Consider the following 21,041-nt stretch of genomic DNA (forward strand, 5'->3'; position numbering starts at 1 on the left):
GTTATAAGAAGGAAGTTTATAGCAATACAATCCTACCTCAAGAAACAAGAAAAATCTCAAATAAAAAACCTAACCTTATACCTAAAGCAATTAGAGAAAGAAGAACAAAAAACAACCCCCGAAGTTAGCAGAAGGAAAGAAATCATAAAGATCAGATCAGAAATCAATGAAAAAGAAATGAAGGAAACTACAGACAAGATCAATAAAACTAAAAGCTGGTTCTTTGAGAAGATAAACAAAATTCATAAACCATTAGCCAGACTCAGTAAGAAAAAAAGGGAGAAGACTCAAATCAACAGAGTTAGAAATGAAAAAGGGGAAGTAACAACTGACACTACAGAAATACAAAGGATCATGAGAGATTACTACAAGCAGCTATATGCCAATAAAATGGACAACCAAGAAGAAATGGACAAATTCTTAGAAAAGCACAATGTTCTGAGACTGAACCAGGAAGAAACAGAAAATATGAATAGACCAATCACAAGCACTGAAATTGAAACTGTGATGAAAAATCTTCCAACAAACAAAAGCCCAGGACCAGATGGTTTCACAGGCGAATTCTATCAAACATTTAAAGAAGAGCTAACACCTATCCTTCTCATACTCTTCCAAAATATAGCAGAGGGAGGAACACTCCCAAAATCATTCTACGAGGTCACCATCACCCTGATAGCAAAATCAGACAAAGATGTCACAAAAAAATGAAAACTACAGACCAATATCACTGATGAACACAGATGCAAAAATCCTCAACAAAATACTAGCAAACAGAATCCAACAGCACATTAAAAGGATCATACACCATGATCAAGTGGGGTTTATCCCAGGAATGCAAGGATTCTTCAATATACACAAATCAATCAATGTGATACACCATATTAACAAACTGAAGGAGAAAAACCATATGATAATCTCAATATATGCAGAAAAAGCTTTTGAAAAAATTCAACACCAATTTATGACAAAAACTCTCCAGAAAGTAGGCATAGAGGGAACTCACCACAACATAATAAAGGCCGTATATGACAAACACACAGCTAACATAGTTATCAATGGTGAAAAACTGAAATCCCTTCCACTAAGATCAGGAAGAAGACAAAGTTGCCCACTCTCACCACTATTATTCAACTTAGTTTGGAAGTTTTAACCACAGCAATCAGAGAAGAAAAAGAAATATAAGGAACACAACTTGGAAATGAAGAAGTAAAACTGTCACTGTTTGCAGATGACATGATACTACACACAGAGAATCCTAAAGATGCTACCAGAAAACTATGAGAGCTTATCAATGAATTTGGTAAAAGAGCAGGATGTAAAATTAATGCACAGCAATCTCTTGCATTCTTATACACTAATGATGAAAAATCTGGAAGAGAAATTAAGGAAACACTCCCATTTACCATTGCAACAAAAAGAATAAAATACCTAGCAATAAACTTACTTAAGGAGACAAAAAACCTGTATGCAGAAAACTATAAGACACTGATGAAAGATATTAAAGATGATACAAACAGATTGAGAGATATAACATGTTCTTGGATTGGAAAAATCAACATTGTGAAAATGACTCTACTACCCAAAGCAACCTACAGATTCAATGCAATCCCTATCAAACTACCAATGGCAGTTTTCATAGAACTAGAACGAAAACTTCCACAATTTGTATGGAAACACAAAAGACTTTGAATAGCCAAAGCAATCTTGAGAAAGAAAAATGGAACTGGAGGAATCAGGCTCCCTGACTTCAGACTATACTACAAAGCTACAGTAATCAAGACCATATGGTGCTGGAACAAAAACAGCAATATAGACCAATGGAAAAGGATAGACAGCCCAGAGATAAACCCATGCACACATTGTCACCTTATCTTTTGATAAAGGAGGCAAGAATATACAATGGAGAAAAGACAGCCTCTTCAATAAGCAGTGCTGGGAAAACTGCACAGCTACATGTGAAAGAATGAAATAAGAACACTCCCTGACACCATATACAAAAATAAACTCAAAATGGATTAAAGACCTAAATGTAAGGCCAGACACTATAAATCTCTTAGAGGAAATCATAGGGAGAACACCCTATGACATAAATCACAGCAAGATCATTTTGGACCCACCTTCTAGAGAAATGGAAATAAAAACAAAAATAAACAAATGGGTCCTAATGAAACTTAAAAGTTTTTGCACAGCAAAGGAAACCATAAACAAGACGAAAAGACAACCCTCATAATGGGAGAAAATATTTGCAAATGAAGCAACTGACAAAGAATTAATCTCCAAAATACACAACAGCTCAATATCAAAATAACAAACAACTGAATCCAAAATGGGCAGAAGACCTAAATAGACACTTCTGCAAAGAAGATATGCTGATTGCCAGCAAACACATGAAAGGATGCTCAACATCACTAATCTTTAGAGAAATGCAAATCAAAACTACAATGAGATATCACCTCACACCAGTCAGAATGGCCATCATCAAAAAAATCTAGAAACAATAAATGCTGGAGAGTGTGTGGAGAAAAGGGAACCCTCTTGCACTGTTGGTGGGAATATCAATTGATACAGCCACTATGGAGAACAGTATGGAGGTTAACTAAAAATAGACCTACCATACGACCCAGCAATCCCACTACTGGGTATATACCCTGTGGAAACCATAATGTACCACAGTGTTCGCTGCAGCACTATTTACAATAGCCAGGACATGGAAGCAACCTAAGTGTCCATTGACAGATGAATGGATAAAGAAGATGTGGCACATATATACAATAGAATAATACTCAGCCATAAAAAGAAACAAAATTAAGTTATTTGTAGTGAGGTGGATCGACCTAGAGTCTGTCAGACAGAGTGAAGTAAGTCAGAAAGAGAAAAACAAATACCATATGCTAACACATCTATATGGAATCTAAAAAAAAAGGGGGGGTGTTCTGAAGGACCTAGTGGAAGGACAGGAATAAAGATGCAGATACAGAGAATGGACACAGAGAGGGGGAAGGGTAAGCTGGGACGAAGTGAGAGAGTGGCATGGACATATACACTACCAAATGTAAAATAGATAGCTAGTGTGAAGCAGCTGCATAGCACAGGGAGATTAGCTCGGTGCTTTGTGACCACCTAGAGGGGTGGGATAGGGAGGGTGGGAGGGAGACACAAGAAGGAGGAGGTATGGGGATATATATATATATATATATATATATATATATATATGTATAGCTGATTCACTTTGTTATACAGCAGAAACTAATACATCATTGTAAAGCAATTATACTCCAATAAAGATGTTAAAAAAAAAAGCAGATATGGGAAAAAAAAAAAAGGAGCTGTAGTTACATTCCCGAATAGGGTGTTGAGGGCTGAACTAAAACAGATATGGGCAATGGGAATTACAAGTGGAAAAAAAATAATTATTCAGGAAAAATCCACAGGTCTTTAATAACTTATTACTGAGTAGGGGACAAATGTTCAAGTAAGGACTGTAATTTTACTACTTTTGAATAATAAATAATGAAGTTGTGTAGTAAACTGAGAAACACAGAAAGAGAACATAATTGAAGTAAAGAAAAAAGGTTCTATTTTGGACATATCCTCCAAGTTGCCACAAGTAGAGTTTAAAGAGAGAGAGAGAGAGTTTTAGAGGTCACTGGGGTACAAATGGTAGTTGAAGGTCACATTTCTTGGGGTGGGAGATAGTTCTCCATGGATCTTTTTCATTTTTGCATATCTTGGAAGCAGATGCACTGATGGCCTTTGTTCTGGACTATATTTTCAAGGATGCTTGTGTAGTTAATAACCTTAGATATAGTTAGTGTCTCCCTCCAGAGCACAGGGAGGTTTAGTTCCTGTCCAGCATAGGAAAGATAATGTCTTCCTGCAGGGTAAAGATCAGGCAGACTTAATAGCCCATTACACAATATTTGGTTTCTCTAAGCTCAGGATTCCTTCTATAATGCAACCCACAAAGTGACCTTCTTTGTGTCCCTCTATGGGAATTAGACATCAGAGAATAGTGCAAATGCTGATTCTCTAGCCACTACTAGTGTTGTGAGTAAAAAGATTCCTTGTCTCTGACCCAAGAGTTGCATGACACTGTGGCAGGTTAACTTGCAAGTAAAGTAAAACCTCAGACCCTTCACAGTTCTTTACTTCTGGAAAACTTCAACATTTAAGGGTTAAAAATAAAAGAAATTGCCTCATCATATTGAAAAGGGCTAGCCAACTAGGCAGAAAGATACAGTGCTATCTTTCCAGAGAGAAGAGAATTTTCAAGAAGGAAATTTTCAACAATGCAGAGGTGTCAAGTAAGATGAGGGCTTCAAAAGGTCAGTTCAATTTGGTAACATCAACAAGAACACTTTCAAGGTGAGATAGAGTTCAAGAACAGTATTCAGTGGATGGAGGGTAAAATTTCGGGAAGGATAGAGTGAGAGCAGATTGAAACATCTATTTAAAGAAGTTTGGTCTCAAACATAAATCATACCAATGTTTTCGTAGGTCAGTCTCCCAAAGAAATAGAAATAAAAGCAAAAATAAACAAATGGAACCTAATCAAATGTATAAGCTTTTGCACAGCAAAGGAAACCATAAACAAAATGAAAAGAAACAAAACAACCTATAGAACTGGGAGAAAATATTTGCAAATTATGCGACCAAGAGGGGCTTAATTTCCAAAATATACAAACAGCTCATACAACCCAATAACAAACAACCTAATCAAAAACTGGGCAGAAGACTCAAATAGACATTTCTCCAAAGAAGACATACAGATGGCCAAGATGCACATGAAAAGATGCTCAACAACACTAATTATCAGAGAAATGCAAATCAAAACTACAAGGAGTTATCATCTCACACCAGTCAGAATGGCCATCATTAAAAAGTCTACAAATAAAAAATGCTAGAGATGGTGTGGAGAAAAGGGAACCCTCTTACACTGTTGGTGGGAGTGTAAATTGATGCAGCCATTATGGAAAACAGTATGGAGGTTTCTCTGAAAACTAAAAATAGAGTTGCCATATGATCCAGAAATCCCACTCTTGGGCATATAGCCAGACAAAACTATAACTCAAAAAGATACATGCATCCCTATGTTCATAGCAGCACTATGTACAATAGCCAAGGCATGGAAACAACCTAAACGTCCATCGACAGATAAATGGATAAAAAGATGTGGTGCATAAATATACAATGGAATACTACTCAGTCATAAAAAAGAATGAAATAATGCTATTTGCAGCAACATGTATGCAGCTAACGATTATCATACTAAGTGAATTAAGTCAGAAAGAGAAGGACAAATACCATATGATATCACTTATACATGGAATCTAAATACAACACAAATATCTATGAAACAGAAACAGACTCACAGACATAGAGAACAGACTTGTGGTTGCCAAGGGGGTGGGGGGGTGGCAGAGGGAAGTATTGGGAGTTTGGGATTGGCAGATGCAAACTGGTATAAATACTATGGATAAACAATAAGGTCCTATTGTATAGCACAGGGAACTATATTCAATACCCTGTGATAAACCATAATGGAAAAGAATATGTAAAAGAATATACATGTATAACTGAGTCACTTTGCTGTACAGCAGAAATTAACACAACATTGTAAATCAACTATACTTCAATAAAATTTTTAAAAATAAAATAAGTAAAATAAAATAAGAAGTTTGGTCTCAAATAAAATTTTGGCCTTGAAGAGAAGTAAACATTTAGGGCTGTAGTTTGATGAGAGGGCAAAATTAATAAAAAGGATTTTTTGTGTGTATTATTTTATTTTTTAATGAGAGAAAAAAAGAAAAGAAAAGAAAAGAAAAAACCCAGTACTTAGATGACAAGAGAAAAACTGAAGATTGGGAGGAAGGAGAAATGAAACAGAGCAAGAATTAAAATTAAGTGAATGCTAAAATGAAAAAAAAAAATTAACCTGCTCAACAACTTTTTACGGATGAAGAAAGAGTCCACCACAAATGAACTCTCTGACTAGACTGTTGGCTGAGAATATAGCAGGTCATATAAAAGAGAAGTGGAAAATTGCTTGGAATAGCAATGTTTAGAGAACTTTATTGGAGATAACACATGATATCAAATGAAGTTTTATGATTCAGAAATCCACATTTCTCAGGTATGAAGGAAAAAGAAGCCAAATCAAGCATGTGTTTTTCTAGGGCTGTTGGGTAGGTGGCTTAAACAACAGAAATGTATTGTTTCATAGTTCTGGAGGCTTTAAGTCCTAGATCAAGGTGTAGGCAGGGTTGTTCTTTCTGAGAGCTGTTAAGGGAGAATCTGTTTAATGTCTCTCCCTCAGCTTCTGGTACTTAGCTGGGAATCTTTGACATTCCTTCACTTGTAGAATCATCATCCTGATCTCTTTATCTATACACGGTGTTCTCCCTATGTGCACGTCTGTATCCAAATTTCCGCTTTACATAAGGATATGGTTCATATTGTATTAAGGTCCATCCTAATGACCTCACCCTAACTTGACTACATCTACAAAGTCCCTATTTTCCAAAAATGTCACATTATGAGGTACTGGGGGTTAAGATTTCAACTTTTTTTTATATTTTAGGGGGACACAATTCAATCCATAACAAAGTTTATACTCATCTTTCAAAGAGAAGTCTTCTCCCACTACCTCAGATAGCTCTCTACAATGCTTAAAAGTGATACCAGCACATGTTGAGGTGAGTGTGTATGAGAAGCCCCTCATAATGTCTGGCATGAAACATGGCTCACTAAGTATCTTCTATGCCTCTGTATTTGTTTACTAGGGAAGCCATAATGAATAACCTCAGATTGGGTGACTTAAACAGTAGAAATTTATTTTCTTACAGTTATGAAGGCCAGAAGTCCAAGATCAAGGTGTCAGCAGATGTGGTTACTCCTGAGGCCTCTCCCTGGCTGGCAGATGGCCACCCTTTGGCTGCCTCTTCACATAGTCATCCCTCTGTGTATGCACTGCCCTGGTATCTGTATGTCCAAATTTCCTCTTCTTTTAAGGACACAAATCAGATTGGATTAGGGCCCACCCTAACTTTCTTATTTTAATTACCTCTTTAAAGACCCTACTCTAAATAAAGTTTCATTCTGAGACATTGGGGGTTATGGCTTCAACTTATACCTTTTGAGGAGACATGATTCATCCTATAAGAGCCCCCTACTTCCCAGACAAATGCGGTAACAAGAATCCACGCATATTTCTGTTTGGGTAATGACAGAGACTTCCTTCCCCCTACATGACTTTCTCTATCCTCATTCTAAGGTCCATTCCACTTAGTTGTTACGAGATCTCTTATTCGTGGAGAAAGTGCAATGGGCTCTCTCACCAGTTACCAGTCCCTAGAGAGGGTCATTCAAACCTACAGCATTATATGAGAAAAAACAATACAGAAAACATTCAAATGTGAATTAAACAATAGTCAGACTTTCCCTTATTGTGGTTTAAAAGTTAAATACAAAACTATGTAACTAAGAGAAAGAAAATTGCTAGAGTCCCTCTTAGAATTGAACAATTTCTGGCCTGAAAGTCTTAGTTTACAGGAAAAGAAATGTTACATATTTATGAAATAAGATTGGAAATCCAGTACATAATTTCCTAGCTTTTTACTAACCTGAAATAAAATATATAACCTTATATTTCACAGAAAATGTAATTTAGTAGCAAAAATCTTGAATTGAGGGCATGAAAAAAAGAAATTACAAGTTTCCAAGTTAATTTAACTCTAACCCAGTTTTAGAGTCAGCAATCAATACCAAAATCTTCCATAACTTCCCTAACAAAATTTGCTGTAGATTTGTACATTGGATAATCATTGAAATGTAACAAATATTTGCCTTTCAAATTTTCTGATGAAGTAGGTAAATTGGATTAGGTTGCTTATGTTAAATAGCAATGCATCATTATCAACTGTGAGCTTCCTCCTTCTCAAATGTGCCATCACAGCATTCAAGTTAAAAAAATTTTAATGCATTTCTTAATACTCTCAAATATTCAAAACTTCACTTGAGCTTTTTTCGCCAAGAAAAAAGTGCCTTAGTGTCTCACATTCTAACAAATTTGTCTCCAATATTTCATTCAGTGAGTACCTCTGAATGATAAATGATCACTGGCTCTGCTGAAACACTGATGTTTTCCTCCTAAACTTCTTAAAATTTTTAATGTAATGTCTGTCTGCCTGGTTCTTTACTCAGGCTTCATCAGCAACTTGATTGTAGTCTCAAGGAGTGCAATGCTTTGGTTAAAATTCTTCACTTCTTACTAAATAACACCATACTTATCACCTTATCAGGAAAGAAGTAACACTACTGACACAAAATTTCAAGTCTCCAAATACTTATGGCATTCTCAATTCTCAAATATCCTTGAGAGAACTATGTGCATTAGTATTAATCATAGCAGTCCATGTCTTTTGTGCATTCATTTATTCATTAAATTTACTCATTTATCATACAGTTTTTTAGAATGTGCTCTGAGCCAAGTATTTTATTAGAGCTTAAAGATACAAAGATGAAAGAGAAGGTCTATGCCCTCAGGTGGTTTACAGTGCCTTATAATGCGTATTCCAATGCAGGACTGACAACTGTGGATTGAATCAGAAAGCAGGCATGATTGACTGCAAAGAGAAGCTGGGTGTGTGTGCATGTGTGCTCTTGTATTCAAAGAGCAAGACATGGTAAGATAACCATGATATTATTAGTGGGTACAAGCATCAGTCCTTTCAATGAAGCCTACTCATAAAACCTGTCCTTCAGTTGTAGTAGTAATCGCCATTTTCAAGAGCATGAGCTGTATCTGATTCACAAATGACCTCATCCACCCAACACACAATGGGATAATTGCTCACGCCATATATACAGATCATTTGAAGCCATGATTCCATTTGTGCTAATAGCAATATTCTTGTTTATTCTACTCTCACTTAATTTACTTAACTATAAACAACTACTGAAATATTAATGAGGCAGACACTCATTACACACTTAATTTAGATTCATTATTATTAATTTTATCAAAAACTATCAAATATCTAGTTTGTGTCAGGCATTGTATTAGGCACTGGGAATAAATTAATAAGTAAAAACTGACAGAGGCCCAACATCCTTGGAGCTCTCATAGAGAGATGGGAATTATTTAAGTATAACACAATTTAAAATAAATTATAATTGTGGTAAGTGCTGACAAGGGCACTTAGAGGAATCTCTGATCCAGGGCAGGAGGCCAATGAAGGATTCTTAGAAAAAGTGAAGACTGATCTACAGTCTCAGGGAAGAGCAGAATATGAGGTGGAGGAGAGCTTGAGTGTAAGAGACGGAGATGATCTAGGAAGAGGGAATGATCCTTAATGAGAAGCAGCCAATCACACTGAGGAATAGAGTAGATGGAGAATAGAAAGTAGGACTGAGAAATGTGAAAAAAAAAATGAGATGCAGAGGAGGAGGATGGATGCCAGGCTATGCTTGGACCTGGAAACCATGTTCAAAATTTTGATCTTTATCCTAAGAGCAACGGGAATCCATTAATGTATTTTTTTTGAACTAGATATTTTATTGAGGTATGATTGGAATAAAAAAAATCTGTACAATTTAATGTATGAAACTTGATGAGTTTAGAGATAACTATATACCCATGAAACCATCATCATAATCAATACCATAAATATATCTATCATGTCAAAAAGTTTCCTCCTGACCTCTTTATTTATGGGTTTTTTTTTTGTGTGTGTGATAGGAACACAAGATCTACCTCTTAGCAAGACTTTAAGCATAAGGCATAGTATCGTTGGGGCTTCCCTGGTGGCACAGTGGTTAAGAGTCCACCTGCCAATGCAGGGGACATGGGTTCGATCCCTGGTCCAGGAAGATCCCACATGCAGCAGAGCAACTAAGCCCGAGAGCCACAACTACTGAAGCCCATGCTCCACAACAAGAGAAGCCACTGTAGCAAGAAGCCCACACACTGCAATGAAGAGTAGCCCCCACTCGCCGCAAGTAGAGAAAGCCCGTGCACGAAGACCCAATGCAGCCAAAAATAAATAAATACATAAATAAAATTTTTAAAAAGACATAGTGTTGTTAACTATGAGAACTATGCTGTACAATGAATCTCTAGGACTTACTCATCTTGCATAACTGAAACTTTGTACCCTTTGACCAAGTTTCCCCCGCCCCTCAGGCCCTGGCAACTACTATTCTATTCTCTGCTTCATGAGTTTGACTATTTTAGATTCCTCATGTAAGTGCAATCATGTAGTATTTGTCCTTCTGTGGCTGGCTTATTTTATTTAGCATAATGTCCTCCAGGATCATCTATATTGTCACAAACGGCAGGATTTCCAGAAATGACTGCTCCTTCAAGTGCTTTTTAAAATAATATCCTTTACATAATTCCTTGATCATATAAAAAAGAATTCTTTCAATGTTTACAAATGGGAAATCTCCTGAATATATTTTAATTCACTCATGTTTAACCAACCAAAATCTAAAATTTGTCATAAAATTTTAATTTGCTTGAAAATAGCGTGGTTACTGTTCTTTTTTTCTCAGACAGTATGAACCTGGGTGAGATTCTTGCAAACACACCTATTTTTATCCCAAGGGCAAATGATAGATTCTCTCTTATTTTTTGCAGAGAAAAATCTGTATACAAATAGAGACAGTCTATTTTAAATTAATTAGTGTCATGCTGTTTGCCTTCAATATATCTTCAGTAAATAGATGGAAGGAAAGTGTGGCAGTAAAGTGTGGCAGTATGCTTACTGAATCTTAATTACAAAGTTTGTTCTCCCGCTGAAACATCCTTCCAGCACGTTTAGCCATTTTCTCTGCACTCCTCTCTGAACTCTGAATCCACCAGCACATCCTCTACATTGATTTTGTTACTGTGCTCCTCAGGGATTCATGAATGGTAAATGCAGCTGGATTGTCAGCAAATGTCTAATCTGGAAAACATCTCTATCATCTCTTGTAAACTTTTTTGGATCCACGTTAATTTCACCTTCAATTCTTCTAAGTGATGCTGCAGTTCAGCCATGATTTTTTGGAACTTTCACCAAACCCATCATATCCTGCTGTTTTTGTCACTCTTTCTTTTTTGAGTTTTTCTGAAATTGTAATTCCATATATCATAAGGTAGTTTTGTTTTTTTCAAAATCAGAAGAAATGATAGTATTCTATAGGGGTTACTTTGTTTCTTTTTATTTTTTTTTCTTGATCTGGAGGAGGATTTTCCTTTTAGAGTATCCTTTTTCTGCATCAAAATTAACATGTGAACCTCCAAATTCAGATCAGGGTGTGGGCTGCTGCTTGTTAATTTCTAACATTTAAACTTTGTGCTACAGTTTCCCCCTGCTATTCGAAAGTAGAGCTTTCCTACAAAACTTTTCATAAGCCGAAATGGCGGAAAAGGAAGAAACAATTACCTTAGGACACATTTTGCTAATGTATGCACAAAAAAGATAAAGCACAAATGCTCACAGGCACAGTTCAAAGCTATGGTGGCTTGATGCTGAGATGCTGAGTGTAGTTCCCAGGGAAGCAGCTTGATGGCGCCACTCTTGTTGCTCAGGACGTGCACTGGCTTTACAATGGCTTGTTGCAAAACAAATGCTGAATATTATTTTCACTTTTCTCCTTTTTTCGTAAAAGCAAAAATCCTCTTAAGTTTTCTTTCAGTTAGTGAAAAGAAGTACTAATGTAGGTCTTTCATAAAAGCAAAGTGGCATAAAGCAAACTTTCGAAAAGCATGGCATACCTGTGTTTGGTAGGTGTTCTTTGTCATTGAACTCCTACTCTATCACATTTATGGTCCGGTGATTCTTCATTTTTTTTATATTCTTCCTCTTTTTCCTGTTGCTCCAATGCCAACTTCACTTGCTTTGTCTTCTATCAACACTCAGTCCAGGGATTATGTCAATACAAACAACACATTGTTACATGGCATGTTGTTTCATGAGTCTATAATCTATGACATCTTTTAATCATTATTTTCTGCTAAACAGTATTTTCATCATTTTCATTGTTTCAGATATCTGACTTGTATAAACACTGAGAAGCAATAAAACAGAATCACCTTTATCCTGAGTCCTGACAAGTTTTGACATAATTAGCATAGTTCAGTGTCCCATTCAAAATTGACCTCTTTTAGGTGTTTATATCTTCACTGATGCCTACTCTGCATTCATTTCCATAATTATTATTATTGCTGCCCCCAACACAGTTGTGGAAGGTCTTTTATTTGTGCTCCCTCTGTTTTTATCCCATTCACTTCCACACTGCTGTTGTTTGAGCTAAAGATCTCATTATAATTTCAAGACCCATATATGCCAGCTTTAACATAATTTTGCTATCTTGAGAGCTTGACTGTCTTTAAGAAACTAATTATAAAGTCTACTGTACTGACACTGACAATGACTATCCCACTGAGAAATATTTCATCCATTTCTTTTCTGTCACCTATTATTCATTTAGCCTCTTCATCTAAACCCAACAATGCTGCTTTGTTTACTTCTCTATGAAGCATAAACTTGAGATGTTTTCTTTCTTACATTATGACTTACATGTATTTGTACTGTTAGTATTTCCTGTGAATTTCCATTGAAAGAATTACCATCAGAATCCTTATGAATTTTCTTTAGTATGAAACTCATTTATGGAAGGTGTTTACTATTGTATTTTAACTTGACAGTGGAGTAGATAAACTATGATCTGCCTTCACCTATTTACCCTTCAGGTGAGTCCCAGGAGCCCAGACACAGCTAAACAACATGACTCTGTTTCAGGGTTTCTCTATTAACAAATAGTTTAGTCAACTTCAGTAATGAACCCACTGTCCTGCTTTCTCTCTTTGGTTGAAGGGGTAAGATTTGCTATTGCGTGTTCTGTGCTTGAGCAGTACTTAGGTCTTCAGATTGGCATTCCTTCCTGCTTTGGGTTAATCTATATTCATACTCATGGTGATTCAACCAGCATTAGAATCCTTCTGTGAGGTGAACTCGGTTGCCACATCTTGGTCTATGGACTGCCATGGTGATCTGATGGCAGGTGATCTGATCTCCAGGCTCCTGGTTTCCTGGAATGTCACTAACACTCTATTAAAGTATTTGATTACTTTTAAATTATAAAACTGTCACCTTGGTTACAGAAGACAGAACTGGTTGAAAGGTGACAAGAATGGAAACAAAGAGATCAGTTAGGAGACTGCCACATCAAAGAAATAATGGAGCTTTGAAAAGGCCATATTTGAAATGGGAAAGGAGAAATGTGGACAGATTTAAGAAATATTAAGAATGTAAAAGATAATGGAATGATGAATGGAATATGGGGCACAGAGAAGAGAGAAGTGTCAAGAATGATTCCTGGGGTTCAAACTCAGGTTATAAGATAGAGAGTGTCGGCCACTGAAAGAGACTATTGGGAAAAGACTAGGTTTTGCAAGGTGGGAGTGAACAGCAAGGTGTAAGATCATGAGTTTGAGTTTTTGAGTAATTGAAGGGAACTTTAGAGGATATAAATGAAAAGCTGACATCTGAATAAAGGTTCTGGGGATCACTTGAGATGACCAGATGTATCCGTGTGCTCATGATTTCATAACAAAATACCACAGGCACAGATTGAGTGCTTAAACAACAGACATGTATTTTCTCACTGTTACGGCAGCTAGAAGTCCATGATCAAGGTTCTTGCAAATTTGGTTTCTGGTGAGAGCCTTCTTCCTGGCTTATAGACAGCCTCCATCCTACTGTGTACTCATGTAGGCTTTCCTCTGCATACCAGGAGATAGAAAAACAGAGAGAGAGACAGAGACAGAGCTCTTTGGTGTCCGTTCTTATAAGAACACTAACCCTATCTGGATCAGGGGCCCACCCTCATGACTTCATTTAACCTTAATTACTTCCTTAGAGGCCTCATCTCCAAATATGGTCACACTGAGGGTTAGAACTTCAACAAAAGAATTTACAGGACACAAATATTCAGTCCTTAACACCAGGTCAAAGATGTAATTTTGTGAATTATTCTCATAGGTGGTGACTGAAGCAAGGAGAATTGATAAGACTACCTTGGGAGAGTATAAAACAAGGAAGAAAATTAAACCAACACTTAATACATCGAGAAATGATAAACTAATGAATGGTCATGGGAGGGTTATCTTGCAAAAGAAACAAAGAATAAGCTATAATAACAGATGAAATGAAAAACATAAGTCTGGAATCAAGGGAAGAGAATGTTAGGTGCTCACAAAAGTCCAAGAAAGGGTATAATCAAAAAATATCCGTTTTTAATTTAGTGACACAGAAGTGACCTTAGTTAGCTAGAGATATTTCAGAAAAGAGGTAGGGCTGAAAGATGTACTACAGTGGGTCGAGAATAGAGGAAAAAAAGGAGATGTTGCCTGTGAAAGAGAGGCGAGATACAGGGGAAGGCTTTGACAGTTAGGTATGATTTTTTTTTTAATGGAGGAAACTTAAATACATTTTTTAAATGATGGGGTAGGCAGAGCACAGAGGATCTTAGGGCAGTAAAACTATTTTGTATGATACTATACTAATAGATACATGGCATTATACATTTGTCAAAACCCATAGAGTCTATAATGCCAACAGTGAGCCTGAGTGTTAACTATGGATTTGGGGCGATAAAAAAGTGTCAAAGCAGGTCCATTGACTGTTAAAAAAATGTGTCACTGTGGTGCAGGGTGTGCAAGGCTATGCATACGTAAGTTCAGAGGATATATGGGAACTCTCTGTACTTTCCACTCAATTTTGCTATGAACCTGTAAGTGATCTAAAAAATAAAATCTATAACAAAAAGAAAGATGAGAACTATCATAAACAAGGTAAAAATTTAAACCAAAAACTTGGTGAAATATCTGTAGCACGTATAACCAAACCAAAGAATTGGTACTCAAAATAAGAAAAAGTTTCTACAATCAACACAAAGAAGGTAAACAACCAAATAGAAGAAATAGACAAAGAAGATGAATTAGCAATTCTCAGAAGGAAATTGGTCAATAAATATAAGAACGGGTATTCGACCTCATTACTAACCAGGGAATTTACACACCCAGTTTGGCAAAAAATAACATGTATCTCAAATTACAGTAAATGTTGGTGAGAATGTGGGAAAATAGCATCTCTCTCATAAAATGTCAACGGGAATATAAACTGATTTAACTCATTTGGAGAGCAGACTGTCAATATCTAGTAAACTTCAAGAGGCACATATCCTACAACTCAACAAACACACTGCTACGTGCCTGACTTAGAGAAACGCTCACACATTGTACAAGGATAAATGAAGATTTATTGTTGCAAAAAAGTAGAAACCACCTAACTACCCTCAGTAGGGGAGACGATTGAGCTATGGTTTGTAATATAGAACACCATAAGCCATTGAAATGAATGAACTAGATATACATATATCAACATGGATAAATCTCAAAAACAGTGTTCAATGATAAAACAAACTTGAAAAACAATACAGTATACCATTTATATAAAATTTTAAATATATAAAAGTAGTATATATTTAAAAAAAAAGATGAGACCTATCTACTTGAAAAAGAGAAAGAGGGAGAGAGAGATTAAATGTACATGAGAAAGAGAGTGTGATACTTTATGGAAAACAGGAGAATAAATAGCCATATGAATACCCAATGGTGAAGGCATAAGATCCCAGCCATCTTTCCCCACTCTACTGCAGAATGCTGGGAGCTAGAGATTATCCTCAAGGATGAGATTGAAGATGATGTCCTGGAGATTATGATTAGCTCAAGAAGTAATACCTGAAGATACAGACAGGGGGAGTTCCTCAATATATAATTCTTCCAAATCATCCTACAGTAAAGCTCCCTACCTGTATACTTAGAACTTACGATCTGCTTATTTTTCTAAATCATGAGCAGAAATATTAGACATTTGGGGAATGCTTCTAAGATGAAAACTGGAAAACCAATAAGGCAGGAAAGAAAAACATGAAAAGAAAAGAAACCTATAAAATAACTACCATTAATATCTTCAAAAACTCTAAAAAGATATTGCATTCATGGGACATGATTTTTTAAATGATAATGAAAGGAAAAACACAACAGCAGGAATGGGAGATAAGGTTGAGGAAACCTCCCAATAGGAGAATAAAAAGAAAGAGATGAAAAATAAGAGAAAAAATAAAGAGAGGACAGTGTAGGACACCTAACATTTGGAAAAGAAAAGATCCATAAAGAAATAACAGGAACTCATTAATGATCAAATTCAAGAAAAAATTTTAGATGTGAAGGACGTGAGTTTTTGGATTATAATGTCTCGTGGAGTATTACCCCCTCAAAAAAAAGAATGAAAATTGGCCTATGCCAAGGCGCATTACTGTAAAATTTCAGAACAAAAGGACAAAGAAAAGATTCTACAAGCTTTCAAGAGATTAATTAATTAATTAAAAGTGACTTACATGAACAAAATTTGAAACAGCTTCACAACAGTGACAGTAGAGCAAACAGATACTGGAGAAATACCTTCAAAATTCTGAAGGTTAATGATCTATAAACTAGATTTCTATATCCCTTCAAACTATCAGTAAAGCATGAGGGCTGAATAAAAACAAGTTCAGACATGAGAGGTCTCAAAAAATTTATTACCCATGCACCCTTCACCAAGAAACTACAGAAAAAAAACCTATAAAAGAGAAAATTATGAAAACAGAAGCTTAAAAAAGGAAAAAAAGGAAAAGGAATTCCCTCAAAAAACAGGAAGGAAGATTCCCAAGGTGTCAGTTATACATCTGGCAGAAATAGCAACCATCCCAGTTGGGAGAGTATGATACAAGAGATAGAAAGAAGGCTGTTGTTATGTCACCATCATACTTTCGTTTTAACCTGAGGACAGAATGACCAGGTAATTCTAATACAGAACTTTTCTGTACTTGAATTGCCATGATCATGTTCTGTAAAATCCCTATTCACCCAGTATGTTTTGCTACCATGGAACAACTAGAGACTTTGGGGGAATAGCAGGTAGCGTTTCAATATTAGTGGCTGTTTTCCTAAACTAGCCTCTTATATCACACAGCTTTAAATATGGATACTGTCTTGAGGCCAAATTATCAATAATAATGACATAGTCACAAGCCATTAAATAAAATGAAAAAAAATTCTGTAGAATTTGATTTTTTGGCATTGATTTTGATATTCTATTAGAACTTCTCTATCACACCACCTCTCTGATTTCTCTCTCTCAAACTCTCTCTCTCTCAATCTCTGTCTCTGTCCCTCTCTCTATATATATATACACATATACACACACATTTTCATCACAGATAGACATAAATCACATATGATATATATCATTTATGTATGATAGGATATATATGTATAATTTGATATGTGAAACATAATATATATGATCATAAATTATACATATTTGTCACATATATCATGTATATGATACTGCATCACATGTATGTATAAGTCTGATATGATGTGTGATATATAGCAATAGAAAGATACAGATAGAGATGAGAGCGATAGAGATGAGAGAGACAGAGATAGAAATGATAGAGGTACATCTGTGATGAAAGTGTGCAGCTTTAAGCACAGTTATTTATCCTGATACAGGCTGGTATGGGGCTGCTTTCTTCTTTGTGCTTTTCAGTCCTCAGAAGTACAATTACTCTGCAAAGCAATCTATTACCACCTGCACAATTCCTTACCTGCTCTTTGTATGTGTCACTCTACTTCTTTAAAATGAAGTCAAAGAAAATTTGTCCAAAATAAATATTAAGAAATACACAGATATAGACAAATAGATTTTCTATTTTTCTCCAAAAATATGCTGCTGTTGACTCGCCTTTGTAAGACTGCTTGAGAGTCCTGATATAGTCAATGACCAAATGGAAGTTCAGCTCTGAAATAGTAATCTCATTTGCAGTGAAGTCACTGTAAAATTTTGGTCCTTCCAGCCATCACAAATTAATCAGCATAAGACCAGGTCAGCATTTTAATGAAAACCAAACAAAACTATTTTGGCTACTTCTGGCATTGACAATTTTATAGGCAACAAAATGTCTTCGGAGGTCAGTGCAGAATTGCACCGTCAGCATTTCAATAAATAGTACTTTAAGTTAGCAATGCCAGTATCAGTGATGTGAAGATCCTATGGTTCTTTGGCAAGAGAAAAAATATTTCCCCTTTCTTATTCGCCAAATTTTGTATCATATTATTACATCTTTCCTCTTCCACTATATTTAGCTGTTTGTAATAGCTTTCATCCCCTTTTCTAAACTTACTGGGCAAAATTGTTCTGATGCAGCTTGTACATTTAACTCCTTCACAGTGGGTCTCCTCTTGCATTCGTCATCTCTAGACTATGTCATGTCCATGTCACATATATAATCCATAAAGAGCTTGTACTTGGAAACTGCTATGTCAACCATGAAAATGAATATTTAACTTGAGTTGCATGCGGTGTACCTAATGAGAAATTTAATATACTCTGCAATATTTTTCTGTTTCCTCAATGTTTGAAAATCTACTTAGATGTGGATTAAAGAAAAATAAATGTTCTTTGTGAAGGTCTAAAACTTTGATTCCCTTAGCTTAAATGTGTCTACCAGAGCAATTAGGTTGAAAATCATGTTAACAAAATCAAAAGTGACAAATTTAATTCACATTTTTCAAGGAGCATCTCTCAAAATATTGGCCAGAATGTTTCCCTCATTCCAGACAATGGTGGCAAAATGTCTGGTATGAGGCATAACTAGGCCTGTGCTAAAGGGAGAGATGAATCAGTGCTAGTCAGAAGGTGCCAGTATGTTTGCAGGGAAGCACATGGAGACAATCTGTTTTAAACCTGGTCCACCCATCCCCCTTCCCAGAAGGTCTTTTTCTATCTATGGTAAAGATCTCTAACAAAAACTGAGGGATTTCAGATCCAGTTAGCACTTCTAACAAAATACAAACTTAGTTTTAACAAAGAGACTGTCCAAGTATTTTATATACTGAAGGAAGAGACCAGCCTATAAAATGCAATACAGTGAATTAAAAGGCACTAGCCTAAAAGTCAGAATCCTTGGGTTCTAGACCTAGTGCTTCCACTAACCAGCTGTGGGCTGGGCACATTTCACTTATGTGGAGCTTAGTTTCCTTATCTATAAAATGAAGAAACTGGAAAAAATTCCTTAAGGGATTTTTTTATAACACCCTATAAACTTAATCACTAGTATTAGAAAAACAACTTAAATGCATGCCCTACTGATTATCACTATCCTTATGTGGGTAAATGAAGATTAGCCATTAGTATCCACAAATACCAAGATATCTATTGATCTAGTAAGCAATGAACTTCTCCTGGTTAAGCTCACTTTATTCCTGAGAGCAATTTAAACAGTGAAAATAGAATCCTTACTGCCAAACAAACTTCTAGAGAAGCTGAGAATGACAGAATAGCTAGTGTTTTTCCCTACCTTGAGAATCATATTCAATTCTTTATCATATCTATATCAGATGCTCTGTAATACATGCTTAGACTCTCAAACACAAAGTTTATGTGCATTAGATTCTAGTGTATTTTCCTACCACAGTTTTTCATTATAAGCTATTTTCAAAAGTATGAAACATTTGAAAATAACAAAAAGGACTTTCTTATTGAAACAGGAGATTCTTTTAGGTCCCAATAGCTAAGGGTAAGCCAAATGATTTAGTTTCTTCATCAACAGCAAACTTTTTATCATCCTACCTTTCTGCCTAGAGCATTAAATATCTAAGAAACTGTTAACAGGGAGTGTTTACTAAATCACTAAACTCACTAAATCACTAAAGCCAGAGCAGCCAAACATTTCTTAACATCTCTGCCAGATTTACAATTTGCAAAGTCATGCTAAAAGCATTTTGGTTGGCACTTTCATTTAAGTTCTAAAATACTCTGCTATTGCACTTTTAAAATCTAGCATGAGAGTCTTTGGTTTCAAATAATTTGACCTTGCCCCTCCAGGACATCTTTAATAATAGCACCATCAAATTAAATAGGAACACAAAGATGAAACCCTCTGACAGAGTCTGGAATCTACGTCATGTATAAATGTCCAATACCTATTCTACTGCATAGGAAAAAAAGACAAAGCTGTACCTAACTCTTTGGTCAAACCTTAAGTTGAAAGCAAGTTATTTAAGCTCATAGATATTTTAATTCTGAGTCACTAGTGATCACTAATAAATGGATATATTTTTACTACAACTTCAAATACTTTATTTCTGCTCTCATAAGATGTTTCTACTTGATCACCTCTATGACGCTCTTAGGAGAACCTAATAAGCACTTGAGACTCCAGGTCTCCAGGAAGAGGTAATGGGGAGGAGAAGCTGGACCTGTCTCCTCCTGTTCACTTGCCTGACTCTCCTGCCTTCCTGAACCCACTGCTGATCCTTTCCTTCTTCCTATGATGCAGTTCTGCCTTCCTGCTTCACCCTCTCTGCCCTGTCCCCAAAATGTCCTTTAGATCTTCAACCATTCCAAGTGCTTTGGGGTCCAAAGTTGAGGCATTGGCTCCAGTCACCATACCAAATTGTGGCAGATGTCTTCAGCCTAAAACATCAATGGTTTGCACTTAGTTTAGTTAAATAGGCACTCAAAATTCAAGGTTGAAATTCAGAATTTATATATATATTTAAAATTCTTCTTTACAAAAATAAAATATTCTATTAAATGGGAAAAAATGAGCAAACCTAAGCTCTTAGATCTCAACACCCCTTCTCAAACCCACTCTCTATATAAATCTCCCCCCACCCCCCAGTCTACTCTTTCACAGCCAATGGTACTAACATCTACTCAGCTGTTCAACCTGGGAGTCTTTCTTCATTCTACCCTCTCCTTGCTCTGCACACCCAGCGTATCTGCAAGGCTTGTCATTTCTACCCTTCAAATATATTTTGGATCTATCTACTTCACTCATCTGCACTGCTACCACCTTCATCCAATCCATCATCACCACTGCCCTTAACAACTTTACTGCCTTTAAATGGGTTCCCTGTGTCTACTCTGTCCCTTTCA

Source organism: Mesoplodon bidens (assembly GCF_964165515.1).
Source record: "Mesoplodon bidens genome assembly, chromosome: 5".
In the NCBI taxonomy this organism is placed as follows: Eukaryota; Metazoa; Chordata; class Mammalia; order Artiodactyla; family Ziphiidae; genus Mesoplodon; species Mesoplodon bidens.